Source organism: Rhamphochromis longiceps, linkage group LG14 (genome assembly GCF_057381845.1).
Source record: "Rhamphochromis longiceps isolate RC_006_pf linkage group LG14, R_longiceps_female_GT1.1, whole genome shotgun sequence".
Classification (NCBI taxonomy): Eukaryota; Metazoa; Chordata; class Actinopteri; order Cichliformes; family Cichlidae; genus Rhamphochromis; species Rhamphochromis longiceps.
In genome coordinates, this window is record NC_140570.1 from 11,558,835 (window position 1) to 11,574,048 (window position 15,214).

Sequence of the window (15,214 nt, forward strand, 5' to 3'; positions counted from 1 at the left end):
ATTAGGGAATTTGGTTATTGTTTGGGGTTAGGGCCCCTATTGGTTATAAGGTTGGACCTGCTTCAGTCTTACACTTTTTTGTGTGTTTTACTGTTGTTCCAAAGTATTATAAATTATTTAAGAACGTCAGTTGGACTGATAGAAAGCAGCATAGCCCGGAGGTTACGCTCCCTCCTTGTCGTGGACGCGCGACATTGACCTCTCGGCGAAGAGGGTTAGTTCAGTGTGGCTTAACTGTGGGGTACAGGGCATCCTGGAATAAGCTAGGAGTTAGAGTCTCCTTACCGTTTGGAATGGTAGTCTGCGCTTTTTTGGCCAGCAGAAGTTGGACTTGGGCGTGTAATTTTAACTTAAAACTTCGGGGTAAGCCTTGGCCGTTAACTTAAATTTGTCAAAATTGCTGAAGCTGACAGATCTGACAGTGGTTGTAAATATAAGACATCTTTGTAATATAAAATAAGAGAGTTTGGTGTGAGAGGAGGCTGTGTGTCCAGTCAGTAATGCACTGACTGTCTGCTGCTATTTTTAGATGGTGTGTGAAAATGCAAATTAGTAAGCAGTGAACTGTTTAAACCACAGTTGGTTTTACAAATACTGCTGCAAACATTGTTTAATGTGTGTTTAAGACGCCATTTATGTTTATTAGAGGGTTATAAATAAAGTTTTGAGTTGCCGTAGTGGATGTATAGTAATTGACTGAGTTTGGATGTAGATATATAAATACGTTGAGTGCATTGTATATATTTAAGACTAACATATTACTTTCAGTAGTAACTTCTCTCCAGCAATAAATGCTGGTGCGTTTTAGTTTTTTCAATTTCTTGTGCGTGTGGTGAGAATTAATAGAGGTTTCAATTGTTTTTTTTACTTGCTCTTTCTGATTATGAGAGGCATGTCTAAAATGTTCTTAGGAAAGCATATTTTGAGTTATATTTCTAACTCCTGTAACAGTGTAAGTGTGTGTGCGTGAAATAAGGGTGCATTGTTTTTAGATCAAGACTTAGTAAAACTAAACAGTTTGATTAGGCTGTAAAATAGGAAAGAGAAACAGAAAATATGGCTCTGAGCAGCTGCGTGTGTGTGTGACAGGAAGTAGTGTGTGACAGGAAATGGTGTGTGTGACAGGAACTTTGCATGCCCATAAAAGGAGACTCACTGTGACAAGTGAGCACCCAGAGAGAGAGATGAGTTAAACTCTAGGCAGATAAAGCGAATGGAGGTTTTAAGAAAAGAAATGAAAAGGATATTAATTGTATGCTTTAGTGTGTCAATACAGGTTACAGACAGTGGCATGTCTAGAAAATTTTTGTTGGTCGGGCCAGGTAGGGGCACGGATTTGGAGAAGGGTGCACTGTAAGACCGAATAGTAATAGTTTGATAAATGAAATGAGTTCCAACTACTTAAAAACCTGTTATAAGTTCATACACCTTTATTTTTTTGAGTAGTTTGAACAAGTTTGTTTTTTCAAGTTATCAGTACTTGAATATATTGATTAGTTTCTGGCATTTCCCTCAAATAATTTGAGTTTTAACACTGACGTCACTTACGTGCCTACGTACGTACGTACCTACGTGCGCCACCTGTTTCTTTATGAAGTGCTGGCAACCATCTTGGATTCCTCGCTTCGAGTGCGAATGCCCGCTCATTACTCCGAAAGAAACTTGTGGAACGTTAATATCCGAACAGAAATAAAAACATTTGTCAAGGGTTTTTTGCGGCATTGCCTTTGACGCTGGATAAAGAAGGGCGTGCTATGGTATGTTACGGACTTTTGAACTGGAACAGCTAACGCTCTGCACTTGGCTAGCTGCATTTACCGCCTTTGCAGCATCTTCAGGAGCGCTTTTGTGGTAAGTTTTATTTTTTCTGAAACTATAGTTCTCCGTTGTAATATGGGTTTTTATCGTCATAAATGTACAACTCTAGCAGGCATTTAAGAATTACATGCATGCGTCGTTTTATCCATGTCGGCTTGGCCCCAAAGTGTTTTGCATGAATTATGCTAATAAGCTCATATTTAGTATAACACATTAGTCCGAGCAGAGGCTGGGACTAATAATGTGTTAATAACTTTTCTAATCTCTTACTATTTTAAAAGAAGTCTTTAGAAGGCATTTCTGGATTTGCAGATTATAAACTGCCTTGTGGTTAAATTGTTGAATCAATATGCACTGCTGCGCTGCTTCACACTTGGCGCATACATGGATATTGATATTGGCTAGCCCATTTGCTAACTGGTGGAACTTGAAACTTACGTTTAGTTCTCTGGAGTTGTACATATTAAAACTGGGGCAGCAAAATTGTAGGCACAGGACATACTTACAAAAGCAGTGATTAATCATTACATAATTACGCGGTAGAACTTGGTTTACATTGCAAATAGTTATGTATACTAAGTTGAAATGTAGAATCTTCTGAACTGTAAAATTGTTGTGCCTGGTCTATTTTAGGTTAGCTTAAGGGTGAATCCATCAATAATATATTTACCAAACAGTTATTTTTTCGTTTTATTTTATTCTGATGCCCAGTGTTCATTAGTGAAAGACTTAGTTTGTTTTTTTTCTGTCAGGGGCTGGGTCTGTGACACAGCATTTTGAGTTTATTTTGTATTTTTGCTTTATGTTATATTGAAATGAGGTGAAGTTCTTGTATTGTTGTTATTATTAGTTAAGGTTTAGTTGAGTTCTGGGCTGGTTATGTTTCATCTGTGTCTCCTTGGTTGTGTGTCTTTTCTGTTCTCTTTGTAGTCTGTCTTGTCTTCTGTGTTTTACTGTTATGTCCATGCCAGGGCAGAAGTAAATTTTCAGGGGTGAAGATGCTGTTTACCTTGACCAGCTAAGACTACAGATTGTAGATGAAGTCGAGAAAAGTGAAAAGAATCCTGATTACAAAGCTGATGCACACAACTTTGGCCTTGCAATGCAAAGAGATCATCAATGATGACCTACCAGTAGGTCAGATCCTGGATTGCTGGCCTACTCTGAAATCCCAGTTCCAGGTAAGAATGTATATAGATGGATCTAACAAGATGTATTTTATGTCAACTCCTGTTATCTGGCCTGTCTGAACAAATTATGCCTTTGGAGTGTAAGGATTTTGATGTATTTTGCAAAGATTTATAGACTAATTGAAACTTGTAAACACAAATGTATCCTGTGTGTTCAGATCTGTGCAGAATTCCACAGGATTACAAACCTCCACCTGAAGAACCACTTTTATGCTGTTGGACCAACATGCTCCCCGGCTCCAGAGCTTATTCAGAAAGAAAGCTGTTTGCACAGGGAACGTGTCTGATGTCCTGTCTCAGCTCTTCAGAAGCTATAATCTCCAGGTTAGTGGGTTTTTGTCTTGTTTTTTGAGCTTTAATTAATTTGATCAATTTTTCAATTTTAATTACCATTCTTGACTAGGTTAGCCAATAATTTAAAATAAAAATTTTCTCGTGATGTAGGAACAAGCTGATATCCATGCCCAAAGTGCTGGTGTGCTTCATGCCCTCTCTGCCTATTTGTACGAAGACACCTCTACCTTCATCAAAACATGGGATGTAAGTTTTGGACAAAGTTGTGAACAATATCTTAGTAGCATCCTTGTTTAGATTTCTCAAAACATTATGACACTTTGAGAGTTTGAGAAGCATCTCCATGCTTGGATCTGTCTACAACAGTGTCCATGTCACATAATGGAAACACTACATGTTTTTAATGTGTGTAGACCTTCCATAATGTTCCTAGCCCAACCATACATCACTGTACAAATGAAAAAAATATATAACTCCTATTGACTTTCTGTTGTTATTGCTACGAAGAGGTATGACTTTGCTTTACTAAAAGTACTATTTTTGTCAGTTTGTTTTCTCAAATCTTTGGTGTGTTGTGGCTTTTTTGTTGTTCAAACAATTGATTTCTGAGCTAGTAATAATCCAGAAATGTGACTTGTATAGATGAAACTAAGAGAAATAGGAATGCACTAACATGTAGTAATTTTGTTTTCTGTAGATGATGCATTCTGATAGACCAGATATTAGTGAAGTGCCACTTGGACTCCTCCTGATCAGAGCCAATTCCAGCGATGCAACATTCTTCTGCCCTGAGAAGACTGCAGTTTTGGTCGAGGGTAACATGATCATTGTTTTCACCACCCTGGCTGATGCATTTCTAGTAATATTTGGACTGACCGACATCCTGCACCTAAGCTACCCAAAATGTTTGGCCAACATTTTTGACTTTATTCAGAAAGTTTTGATGGGTCTGGAGGGTGGGAAGTTGAAGCCCAAAGTGCTGAGTCTTAAAAATGATCTTTTGGCAGCAGAATAATGTCCAGGATTCCTACACAGCCCTCAAGTGCCTGTTAAAGCAAGTAATTCAGTTTATCATGTTTCCAAGTCTGGATAAGTTTTTTATAAAAAGAGAGAATAGAATAAAGAAATCTTTGCAGACTCTGTTTCATACTTCATTATCTAAAAGCCACATCCAAAGTAAAAGGGGTGATTTTATTTTATTTATTAATTTTTTTCCCCCATCATCACTTGTGTTTTAGTTGATTTTGATTGTGTTTTTAGTCAGATAACTGTAAATCTATAGAGAAAATGAAGGACAATCTCACTACATTTCTGGCTTTTAGGTGGGATCTTGAATGTCACTTAAGGAACGTTCCTCCTGAACTACTCATAACTGACATAAGGCACTAAGGAGGTTTATAACACTTTGTTTATGTCTCTAAAGAAGTATTTTTCTATTTAAAGTTTTATTGCTTTGTTGTTGAGACTGTGATTGCACTCTACAAATGTGCATTTTGCATAACCGCAGTATTGGCATATTAAAAAGGTTACCAATTATATTTCAGTGTATTAGCTGCACTATACTATACTATTACTTTCATTCGGTTTTCCCACCTAATAATGCAGGATTTTATTTTCCTTTTGTTTGTTTTTTAATAAAAAGGCCATACTCATGTGTTAATCAAATTTGAATACTCTTAAAACATGTTGTGAAATTCTTTATTTCTAATATTGTAACCTTGTGCCAAAATTTCTGACATTATTCCCTATAAAATGTGGTGGATTTATGTCTTTGGGCTTTTTGTTAGAAAGGCTATGTGTCAAAGTAACTCAATAGATTTGTAACTTGAATTTATATTTTCTGTCTTATGTTTTTACAAGTGTAATTATTTTGGGCACTTTTTTTTTAAATATCAAATTCAAAACACAGTAGATTTGGATATTACAAGCATTTGTATTTAAAATTTTCGAGTTGTATTAGCTTAAAATGGTTAACATTTTGAAACTAAAAATTAATTCCTTAAAGTTACTTGAGCTAGATTTGTACTTGAAACTCAAAATATCAAGTAGAGAGTACTAAACCAAAAATGTGGATATAACATAAAAACATTTATCAATGGTACTTAAAAATATTTATCTAACGCTAATAAATAAAGTGTGTTTATTTAACTTTTATTTTTAAGTTTTAGTTACTTAAAATATTTTATGTAATCAGTTTCACCAAAAGTTTTGAGTAAAATTAACTTATTGGGTTTTACAGTGTGGCAGATGTAATTGGCAGATAATGTTTTAAAAAAAATTCTACCAACCGTTAACCATAATTCAATAACCCTATAAACCTAATAACTGCATGCGCGTTTAACTCTTATTAGAATGAGATTTTAACCACTACGGTGCAAAGTTTTTAGATACTGCGTTGATAAAGTACAAGAGATACAATCAGTGCTTTGTCAATGTTTACTCAGCATTCAAGGACAGCAATATTTGCATAGTATTTTTACTGACATGTAGTGCACATATGTTTTGGGCAAAAACATTTTTGAATATTAAAATACGAACATTTGTAACAAAAAATTGACAAATTAGCCAGTTCCAATGTAAAACTTTCTCTGCCTGTTAAAAAAAGAAGATAATCTTCTCACAAACTGGTGTTTGATTTTGAAACAGGAAAAAAGTGGGGAAACAACTGAAAAGACTAACATTTGAATAAAACCTGAACGCAAGTAAATACTTTCTATGCTGCCTTGTGGTAAACTTTGGTAATATTGATAAAGAACAACACTGGCTGATGATGAAATCCAGTCAGCTGGCATGGTGACACTGCCAGTATTAACCTGCAGGGCTGGACTGGGACAGAAAATCGGGCATTTTGACTACAGACCGGCCCACCAGGTATTAAAGCCATAAAGCCTTTGAATGAAAACAAATGCTGTTGTGACAGTGATGTACACTGTCTTGTTGGTATATGTATGAAAAGTATTTCTTTGTGCCCCACCTTTCCCTGTTAATGCCCTACCTGGCCCCCCTGGCAAAACTTTCCTAGACCCGCCCCTGCACAGTTACCAGCTGTCAGCTACGTAGAAAAAGGATCCAGGTGTTATTTGTCTCTCAGAAACAGTTCATAGCTTCCCTTCAACTCATTCATGTCACCTAAAAGGTAAACCTGTTTCTCTATCACCTGTTCAGCTCTGATGATTCAGTAAGGACATCTCCTGGTTTCATCCTCATGTTTCCCTCTCATCACACATCCAAACCGATATCATGACCAGCAGCTTTACAGCTGTGGCTCCAGCAAACATCAGCTGATACTAGAAATTAATATTAAATAAATTCTAACAACAGCTGATCAAGCTTAAACGTGCTGCTGTTGTTTAGCGCGACATCCGCTAGTTTCCTGTTTCTGGCACAAAGTGGGCGATAAATAAACAAGAGAGAAAAGCTGATCAGCTGATTATTGATCAGTTTCATGATTGAAGTAGCAACAGGAGAGGCAGGGGGAAAGAATGAGAGAAGAAGAGGCAGCTGTGCAGCGTAACGACAGAATAACTCCAGCTTTGTGTCTTTTTTTCATTATAGCGAAAGTCCGGGACAAACTGCGTCTCTTCTCAGCTCAATACGAAACGTGTAATATTTTCTCTGATTGAGGGACCATTCCATTTTTTTAAGGAGCCGTTGGCAACTCTACTAACTAACCTTATGAATAAAATAAAGTTCACTATCAGTAACATCATAGCACCCACCCAGCTGTATATAAACTCCGTCAAGCTGGATAGAACGCAGTATGAGTTATTGCAACTGAGGGTAAAAAGTCAGCACAACGAAAATAAACTCCACCTAAACTTGGTTCATATCTGACCCAGATAGACTGCAGGTCATAACTTCTTACCTGAAGTTCAGTTCACCTGACACTCGGACTGGTGGCCGCCTCGGGGCTCTCCTCCTGCCTCCCCTTCCCTCATCCACCTGCTGGCCTCTGTGGAAGCCCCGCCATAGCCACCACCAAACAACTGAGTTATTTTTACACATCGACCTGCATCTGGCCAATCCACCACCTCTCATTGTTCATGCCCTTACAAAAATAAATAAAAAATAAGTCGCCGGGCATATGCCCGGTATGCCCGATGGCCAGTCCAGCTATGTTAACCTGCAACCAAATCTGCAGTTCCATACAGCAATGTTACGACTTAGATTATATCTTATAACTCATAACTCTTATGTTAGCTGCCCTCAGTAGCATACTGTCTGAAATATTCGAGGGCTGCAATAATTCTTTAAGTGTTATTTTTTCCTTGGTATTCTAATTTCACCGAAGTTTACTAAACTCAACAAACTTAATATTACTTACCGGGACATTTATTCTGTCCTCATTTTCTTTCACCGAAAAATTGTTTCCTGCAGTGCTGTCTTTCGTGCTTGACTCTCCTACCTTTGCTAACGTGATGCGCATAGCGCAGAAGCCGATGCTGCATTCACTTACACTCGGATATCTGAGCTTCCCCGTGAAAACATAATCGGACATTTGATATTTGATTGAATTTTATTGTTTTGCCTTTGGGGTGGCACCTGGGGTGGCCAGTCTGGTTGGGGGGGTGGCCTGTGCCCCCCCAGGCCACCCCGCTGGACACGCCACTGGTTACAGATAAATAAAGGTGGACTTTTCTCAACCTGGAATTTTGAGTACAGCGGCAAAACCATAGATTAACATAATTGGGAGGAAAATAGGCCAGATTTTGGCTTAAAATTTTACAGCTTGACCTCCCACTTGTCCCGATCCTGAGAAGAAGCTCAAAGGACAGTTAATCTCCTGATGAAGACCAACAGAACATCATGGACTTGAAGAATTAACAGCAGGCAAAAGGCAGTGCAACTGAAACCACACTGACGACACCAGCAGCAGCATGTAAGAATAGCACGTGATGCAACATGTACTGTGAATTACAGACTGGGCAGTAGGACAGTGGGATAAAGAACTGTGGAAAAGCACTGGACATTGAGTTTCATATTTGCCATGCTTGGAGTAATCTTGAAAGAGACGACTGAAAGGATCAACAGAGAAGAAGAAACCACGTGATGAAAAGATGCACGGCGAAGGGCAGGCTGGTAAGAACAGTGTGACATAACTGTTTAAAGGCACTGAATGTGATATTTTGCCAGGCTGGGACTTAATCTAAAAGGAAAATACGGAGAAGAAACAGAGAAGAAACAGACTGTGTTTGTTGGAGATTTGAAGGCCACACAGGACACTGTGAAGAGAGGGACAGGGACCAGTGAGAGGTGAAGCCCAGACGAGTTCGACTGCGAGAATAGAGGGTATAATTGGGTTGAAATTGAAGCCTGAACTCAGGGTGGTTTAGGGATGTCCACGTGACAAACAAAGAGGTAAACAAAAAGAAGTTAAAATAAAGAGAGAAAATAACTGACAATTACATTAATGAATAGAAAACACACATACACAAATTGTTACATGGGAAATTATTTTTGGAAAGAATCAGACGTGAGATAGTTTTGAATTAAGAAATCAGTGAAAAGATGCATGAATTAAACCTGATTATAACATACAGAGGCAATGAAGAAAGCAGCTTACACTTACTGAACATTAGCAAGAATACATAGAAAAACGCAATGAAGACATGCTTACACTTATACACATAACATAAGTTGGTATTTCTGACCAGAGAGAGGGAAACGGGTAGTTTAAGTACTTATGATAATAATGAAAATGTCTCAGTTGTGTTTCTTCAGGGGTGAAACAGACCTGGATCAATTCTCCACATGCAGCGGTCGGAAGAAACCTATAGGTTAACATGACTGGATATGTCAAGGCAAGTTTCTGGTTGAATTGTTCACAGCGCCATGTGTCCCTGAACCTCACAAGCAAACTCCGACCTATGTTTGAGGACCAGGAATGTTGTTAATAAGGTGGGAACTTAAAATTTGGGTTAGCAAATTTGGGAAAGAGAAAACTGAAACTTAAGTGGAGAATTGTGGAGGAGTCTGAAACACTGCAAAAGCAACATATGCAAATTCACATACACAAGCAGAAAATGCATTAACCTTAAAAGGACAAGCTCGTGGAGATTAATGCATAGACATTGATTAAACCTGGCTAAGAACACAAACATACGCAATGAAGATCAGCTTGCTATTTGTATGAGTGACAGAATGGTGTGAATGTTTAATAAAATACATATGAGTTTGAAGTTGAGGAATAACTCAAAGAAGCTATATGACAAAGGGAGTGAGTTATGGAAAAAACAAAGAAGTGATTAAAGTAGTTTTAAAAGCGTGACTTAACCAGTGATCACCATAGAAAGAAATAAAATAATTTAATAAGTTGGTAATGTTTAAACATATGTTTCTCTTACAGATGGTTTGAAAGAGGAGTGAAAGAAGCCATCTATGTCCACTGTGAGCGACCATCTTTGAACAGAGGCGGGGGTTTACGACACCAACTCTCTGCCATCTATAATCCAGTTTTGAGATCCCTTCCCAGACGCCTTAACGCCCACTCACATCCTTGGCCATCTGACCTCAGGAATTCGCATGATAAGGTGGGGCCAGGTTTCACAATGAACTCACCCGAAACTCTGGCTGATTGGGACCCACACCCAGTTTCACACCTTGGCTCAGGCGATTAGAGGATCATCAGGGGGTCCTTTTGTCCCTCTGTGGGGGGTTACTCCCACTAGGTTTATATCTGGGACTCTCCACCATTTGACCTTAGAACTGAAGAAGCTTCTCGGATGAGAGGTGAAACATCTTCAAGTAATTTAAAGAAGTCCAGACGCTTTTCTTTGCAAGCTTCTTTGACTACGATGACCTGGATGACTGAGAACCTTCACAGACATATGTTTCTCTTGTTACGGCAACTTATTGAGATATGACTCAGTATGCAAATTAGCTGGAGTGAGTGGTGACGAAGAAGCTTCCTGTGTGTGTGTGTGACTGAGGCTTTCAGGGGAGGAAGCATAGCAGAAAAGGTTTGATTTCTTTTTGATTTCTAGAAGAAGTGGTTATAATGTAGGCTTACACATACAGATAGTACATAGATTTATTTTAGGATAAAGGGGAGAGCTTATACGTAGAAATGATTTTTATACATATTGCATTTTGTGCCTTAAAGGAGTTGTGGCTCAATTCGTCTCTTGAGGGTCACGAGCCTTTGGCTAGCGCTATGATTGGCCAATCTACTGTGAGGATGATATGAGTTATTGAAGGATTGCACATGCTTACAGACATATACTGTATATGTCCATAAACACACATGACAGTATTGATTCCAGGCAAAAGGCCTCAAATTCATTTAGCATTTAACTGAACTTGAGCTGGCCCTGTAATAAGTGACAGAAAAGAGGAACTGGATAGGAGTTTCTTGCTTTAAAGAAGGACCAAAGGAAGGAAAGCATATATTTTGGTTAAGTCTGATAAACTAGAATTAGAAGGTATTGTTACATTAAAAGCAGCAAAATGAAGTAAAAAGGCTATACCAAAAACAGGTTATAACATAGGAAATGTGAGGTTTAAAATGAAGTTAGTGTTAACACACAGGAGTTGTTTCAAGGCTGCGTTTAGCTATGATGAAATTTATGCATGAGTAATTGCTTATATGCTTAAACTTAATTGATTAAAGTGGTTGTTTTCTCTTGGATCCTTTAGTAGAATAGGCGCTTATAATGATTTTCTTGTGAAAGGTGACTTTAGATCAGAGTTAAGGAACTTGCAGCAGCGACAGTTTTGTGTACAGGATGTTGATGATCAGATAAGGCAACAGGAAACGTATGCAGGGACGTGAAAGCAGCGCTTTAAGAGTTTTAAAATGATGAGTAACGTTGAAGAATAAATACAAGTCAATAAGTCAAGAACATAAAGAACAAAATGGTGATGGTTAATCAACTGGACATAGTTGTGGTAGACAAACAGGAGAAGACGGCCATAATGATCGATGTAGCGGTTCCGAATGACAGCAACTTTAGGAAAAAGGAACACGAGAAGCTCAAGAAATACCAAGGGCTCAGAGAAGAGCTCGAGAAGATGTGGAGGGTGAAGGTAATGGTGGTCCCAGTGGTAATCGGAGAACTAGGTGAGGGGGCTCCCAAGCTAGGCGAGTGGCTCCAGCAGATCCCAGGAACAACATCGGAGATCTCTGTCCAGAAGAGCGCAGTCCTGGGAACAGCTAAGATACTGCACAGGACCCTCAAGCTCCCAGGCCTCTGGTAGAGGACCCGAGCTTGAAGGATAGACCGCCCGCAGGGGCGAGGGGGGAAATTTTTCTTCTGTTTATATATATATATATATATATATATATATATATATATGTGTGTGTGTGTGTGTGTGTGTGTGTGTATAAGTGGGTATTTCACAAAAATTGCGCTCACCAGGACAGCTTCACTAAAAGTTTGGAGTCACAATTTTTCTAATGTATACTTATAAAGAAATAAATGCTCAAGAAAACATGCTGATAAGTAGTGTATGTTTTGTGTTGTGAACCAACTGACCAATTGCTGTACATACAGGACAAATTTAGATTCAGTATAACACAATTCTTCCAGAATTATTGTGATTATACATTTATATATTAGTGAATGTTTTTAAATCCACAAGACAAACCTCATCCACAAAGGGTTTTGTGGATGGGTTTCTTCTTTTCTTTGGGGGTGGTCATCATTAAATAGATGGGAACATACTAGTGGATGGTGTGTAGGATGAATGTTTTGCATTTGCAGACAAAAAGTCCTTTAGAAAAGAAAGGGTGGCTGAACAATGGTGGATGCCAGCTGGCTTTAATGACACTGGCTGCTACCCCCGCTCATCCCAGTCAGTTTTTGGCACATGCTCATCACTCTGACTCCACAAAAGGAGTCAAATGAAGAAGCACCCATCTGGAAGTTCTCATTCATACAGCTTTGGATAATGACTGCTACCTGCAGGACACAGACAAATCCACCAGCCTCTTGACTTACCGAATGTAGCATGAAATATTAATATGGATGCACATTTGTTTTGTTTTTTTGCTTTTATGATATGTTTTTACTTCCATACTATATTGTTATAGAGTCACCAGACTACCACCCACTGACCACATAATCCTTTAATTTTTAAAAATCATTTTACACTGTAAAATAAATAGAACACTTGAGCGATTACAAAAAAAAGGAAATCTGTTGCATGCAGTTCTTCCTTTTCTTTTCTTTTTTTATTTACATGAACTTAAATTAAGATTAAGTAGGTAAGTTCCTTTAACTTTTCTAACTTTGTAGAATTTAAGATTACATTTCAGGTCTAACCATTTAGTCAATTATACATACTCAGGTTGTTAAAACCAACCGTAAGAACATCAGTTCAGACTGATATTAGTATTTGAACTCAAAACCCACTTTTCACAAGTTAAGGTACAGTGGAGACTTTACCTTGGAAGCAGCACACTAGTCTAAAAAGGTATTTTTAATCATTTATTGTAATGTGGACCGGAAACATGTCAATTTATTAAAGCAGCTGTCCAAACTAGAACAACAGTCATGACAGGTAGTGACTGCTGTTGTGCTGATTTGACTGACAGCTGCTTCAGGTCTGTTCAGATACGTCTGTTACTCAAAATCTTCTCTTCTAGCACGACAACAGCACTGCAACTGTCATCGCTTCGATTGACTTCCTTTCACTGCAGTCTAAATTGGATATCCTTGAAAAAACACAATAAAATTAAAATGTAACCTGATATTTCTCACATTTTCATTTTTAAAATCCACAGCAGAGGGCAAGACAAAACACCAAAATTTGAACTATGAAAGTATGCACGTGTCTTTTTTCATCTCTTCTGTTTCTATAAAGAAATGTGAAATATAAAAGTGACTACAAACAGCTCATTAATTTAAAGTGAAGACAAAGAAATCACTCTCTGTAGGTATAGCTCATCTATGTTGGGGAATACACTGTGTAATGGTCAGTGTTTCAATCTGTCTTAAGTCTATATGACTACGCTAATAAAGCTGCCGGTGTGAATTTGCTGACAGACACAGTTTAATGAGCAGCTTATTCCAAAATGATGTCAGGAAGGATTACTGTATGTTGGCATTTTAAGCCACGAACATTCACAGGATGTATTATGTACACTTAACAGTTTAAATGAAAGAATGATTCTTATGTGATATTGATACTGTATGAAAGTGACATCTTGCTGCCAATAATCATAATGTATGTCCAGCATTTCAAAGAAAAAGGTGGTTGTGTAGAGGATAAACCATTAGATCCCTTTTTTTTTTCACATTCAAGCAGACGTCTGGGTGAAAAACATTTTTTATTGTGTAACTTTGGCCTGTCACTCATGCTGACTATGAATCAACCGGGTGAGTGGCTGATTCTGTAAGTGAGAAAGATAAAGAGGTGGGTGGAACGGGGAATCTTTTTGCAGCCAAATAAGTGTCAGTTTGAAGACAGACAGCTTATATAAAGCTAGTGGTATAAAGAGGGGGAAGGAGAGCCGTGGAGAGAGAGACAGAGCGAGAGAGTTGCCATTCAATTAATTTTCAGAAATTGCTCTGGAGAAAATGCAAAGATGGAGCCTTGGTTTTGGATTATTTGCTGAATGGAATGTTGCATTGTCTTGCTGAAATAAGTGAGCTGTTGCCAGAAAAAGAAAAAAAAATGTCATATGTCATCACAAAATAATCTATCTGGATGCATAAATAGAATTTGTTTTCTCACAATGATTTTTACACGCTTTTGGATATCTAAACTGTATATCTAAACTGGTTTTCCATTGAAAACCAATCTGATCCTTTAGATCAGATTGGTTTTCAATTACAGTAATTGACTGTAATTGACTGTAAGTACAGTCTCTGTTCTTACAGGCTCTGATTCTTTTGTTACGATTATATATCCAGAATGTTGGCAATAATGTTGTGAAACAAATAAAAAATGTTACTTCTACTGCGATCTTTGCTATTGGTGAAGTCTACATGGCAAGACACTTCACCCGTTGCCTACTGGTGGTGGTCAGAGGGTCCGGTGGCGCCAGTGTCCGGCAGCCTCGCCTCTGTCAGTGCGCCCTAGGGCGGCTGTGGCTACAATGTAGCTGCCATCACCAGTGTGTGAATGTGTGTGTGAATGGGTGGATGACTGAATGTAGTGTAAAGCGCTTTGGGGTCCTTAAGGACTAAGTAAAGCACTATACAAATACAGCCGATTACATTCAGAAATGTTTGGATGTTAAATGTTCTGAGAACGTTTATGATATTATTGCTTAACTTGGGACAATTCAATTCATGAAGTCATTACTAGTTAACATTAAAGGAATGGTTGGCTCAACAGGGCCACAGTGTTGAAGAGAAACCTAGGGTTGTTCTTATTTTCTTCAACCATTGAAGATTAGGGAGATGTTATAGCTTTACAGAGGGATTTCTTTATAAAGCAGCAAACATGTATCTTAAAAAATCAGTGAAGCTCCTGAAAACATTTGAATCAGGAAATATTTGTCACGGACCCAGCTCTGGAGGACTCGGGGGTCCGTGAGCAGTTTTGACTGTTATTATTATTATTATCGTTGTGTTCCACTCATTATATGTATGGGCAGGATGTGGGTGTGTGGCTGGAGGATGGAGCACAGCCACCTGCAGACCTGATGGGTGTGGCCTCTGCGGGGGAGCTACTTGGGAGAGTGTTGGAGCTCCCGCCGGCGTGGGATCATTGCGTTGTCATCCCAAGTTAGTGTGTGGCAGTGTATAAGAGTACAGTTTGTGTATGCCCGCGGGGGTCAGTGTTGACGGCTGTTTCTGTGATTTTCCTGCAGGTGGAAGAGTGGACCAGAAAGGCAGCACGCACGGGGTGTGCGGAAACATGACAGCGGGGAGCACGAGCACAGACGTCGGAGGGGAGCACACACACGGGAGTCAAGGGAGCAACGGGGATTTATTGTGTTTACAGCTTTCACTGTAAATAAA

At 38.6% G+C, this 15,214-nt stretch overlaps 1 long non-coding RNA gene across 1 annotated transcript; it reads left to right on the forward strand.

Annotated features, from left to right (window-relative positions):
* Positions 1-3,084: 3,084 nt before the first annotated feature.
* LOC146653703 (uncharacterized) lies at positions 3,085-4,147 on the forward strand. Its single transcript, XR_014914754.1, has 3 exons — positions 3,085-3,332; positions 3,453-3,548; positions 4,000-4,147. It is a non-coding gene; the product is annotated as an uncharacterized LOC146653703 (long non-coding RNA).
* The last annotated feature ends 11,067 nt before the right edge of the window (positions 4,148-15,214 follow it).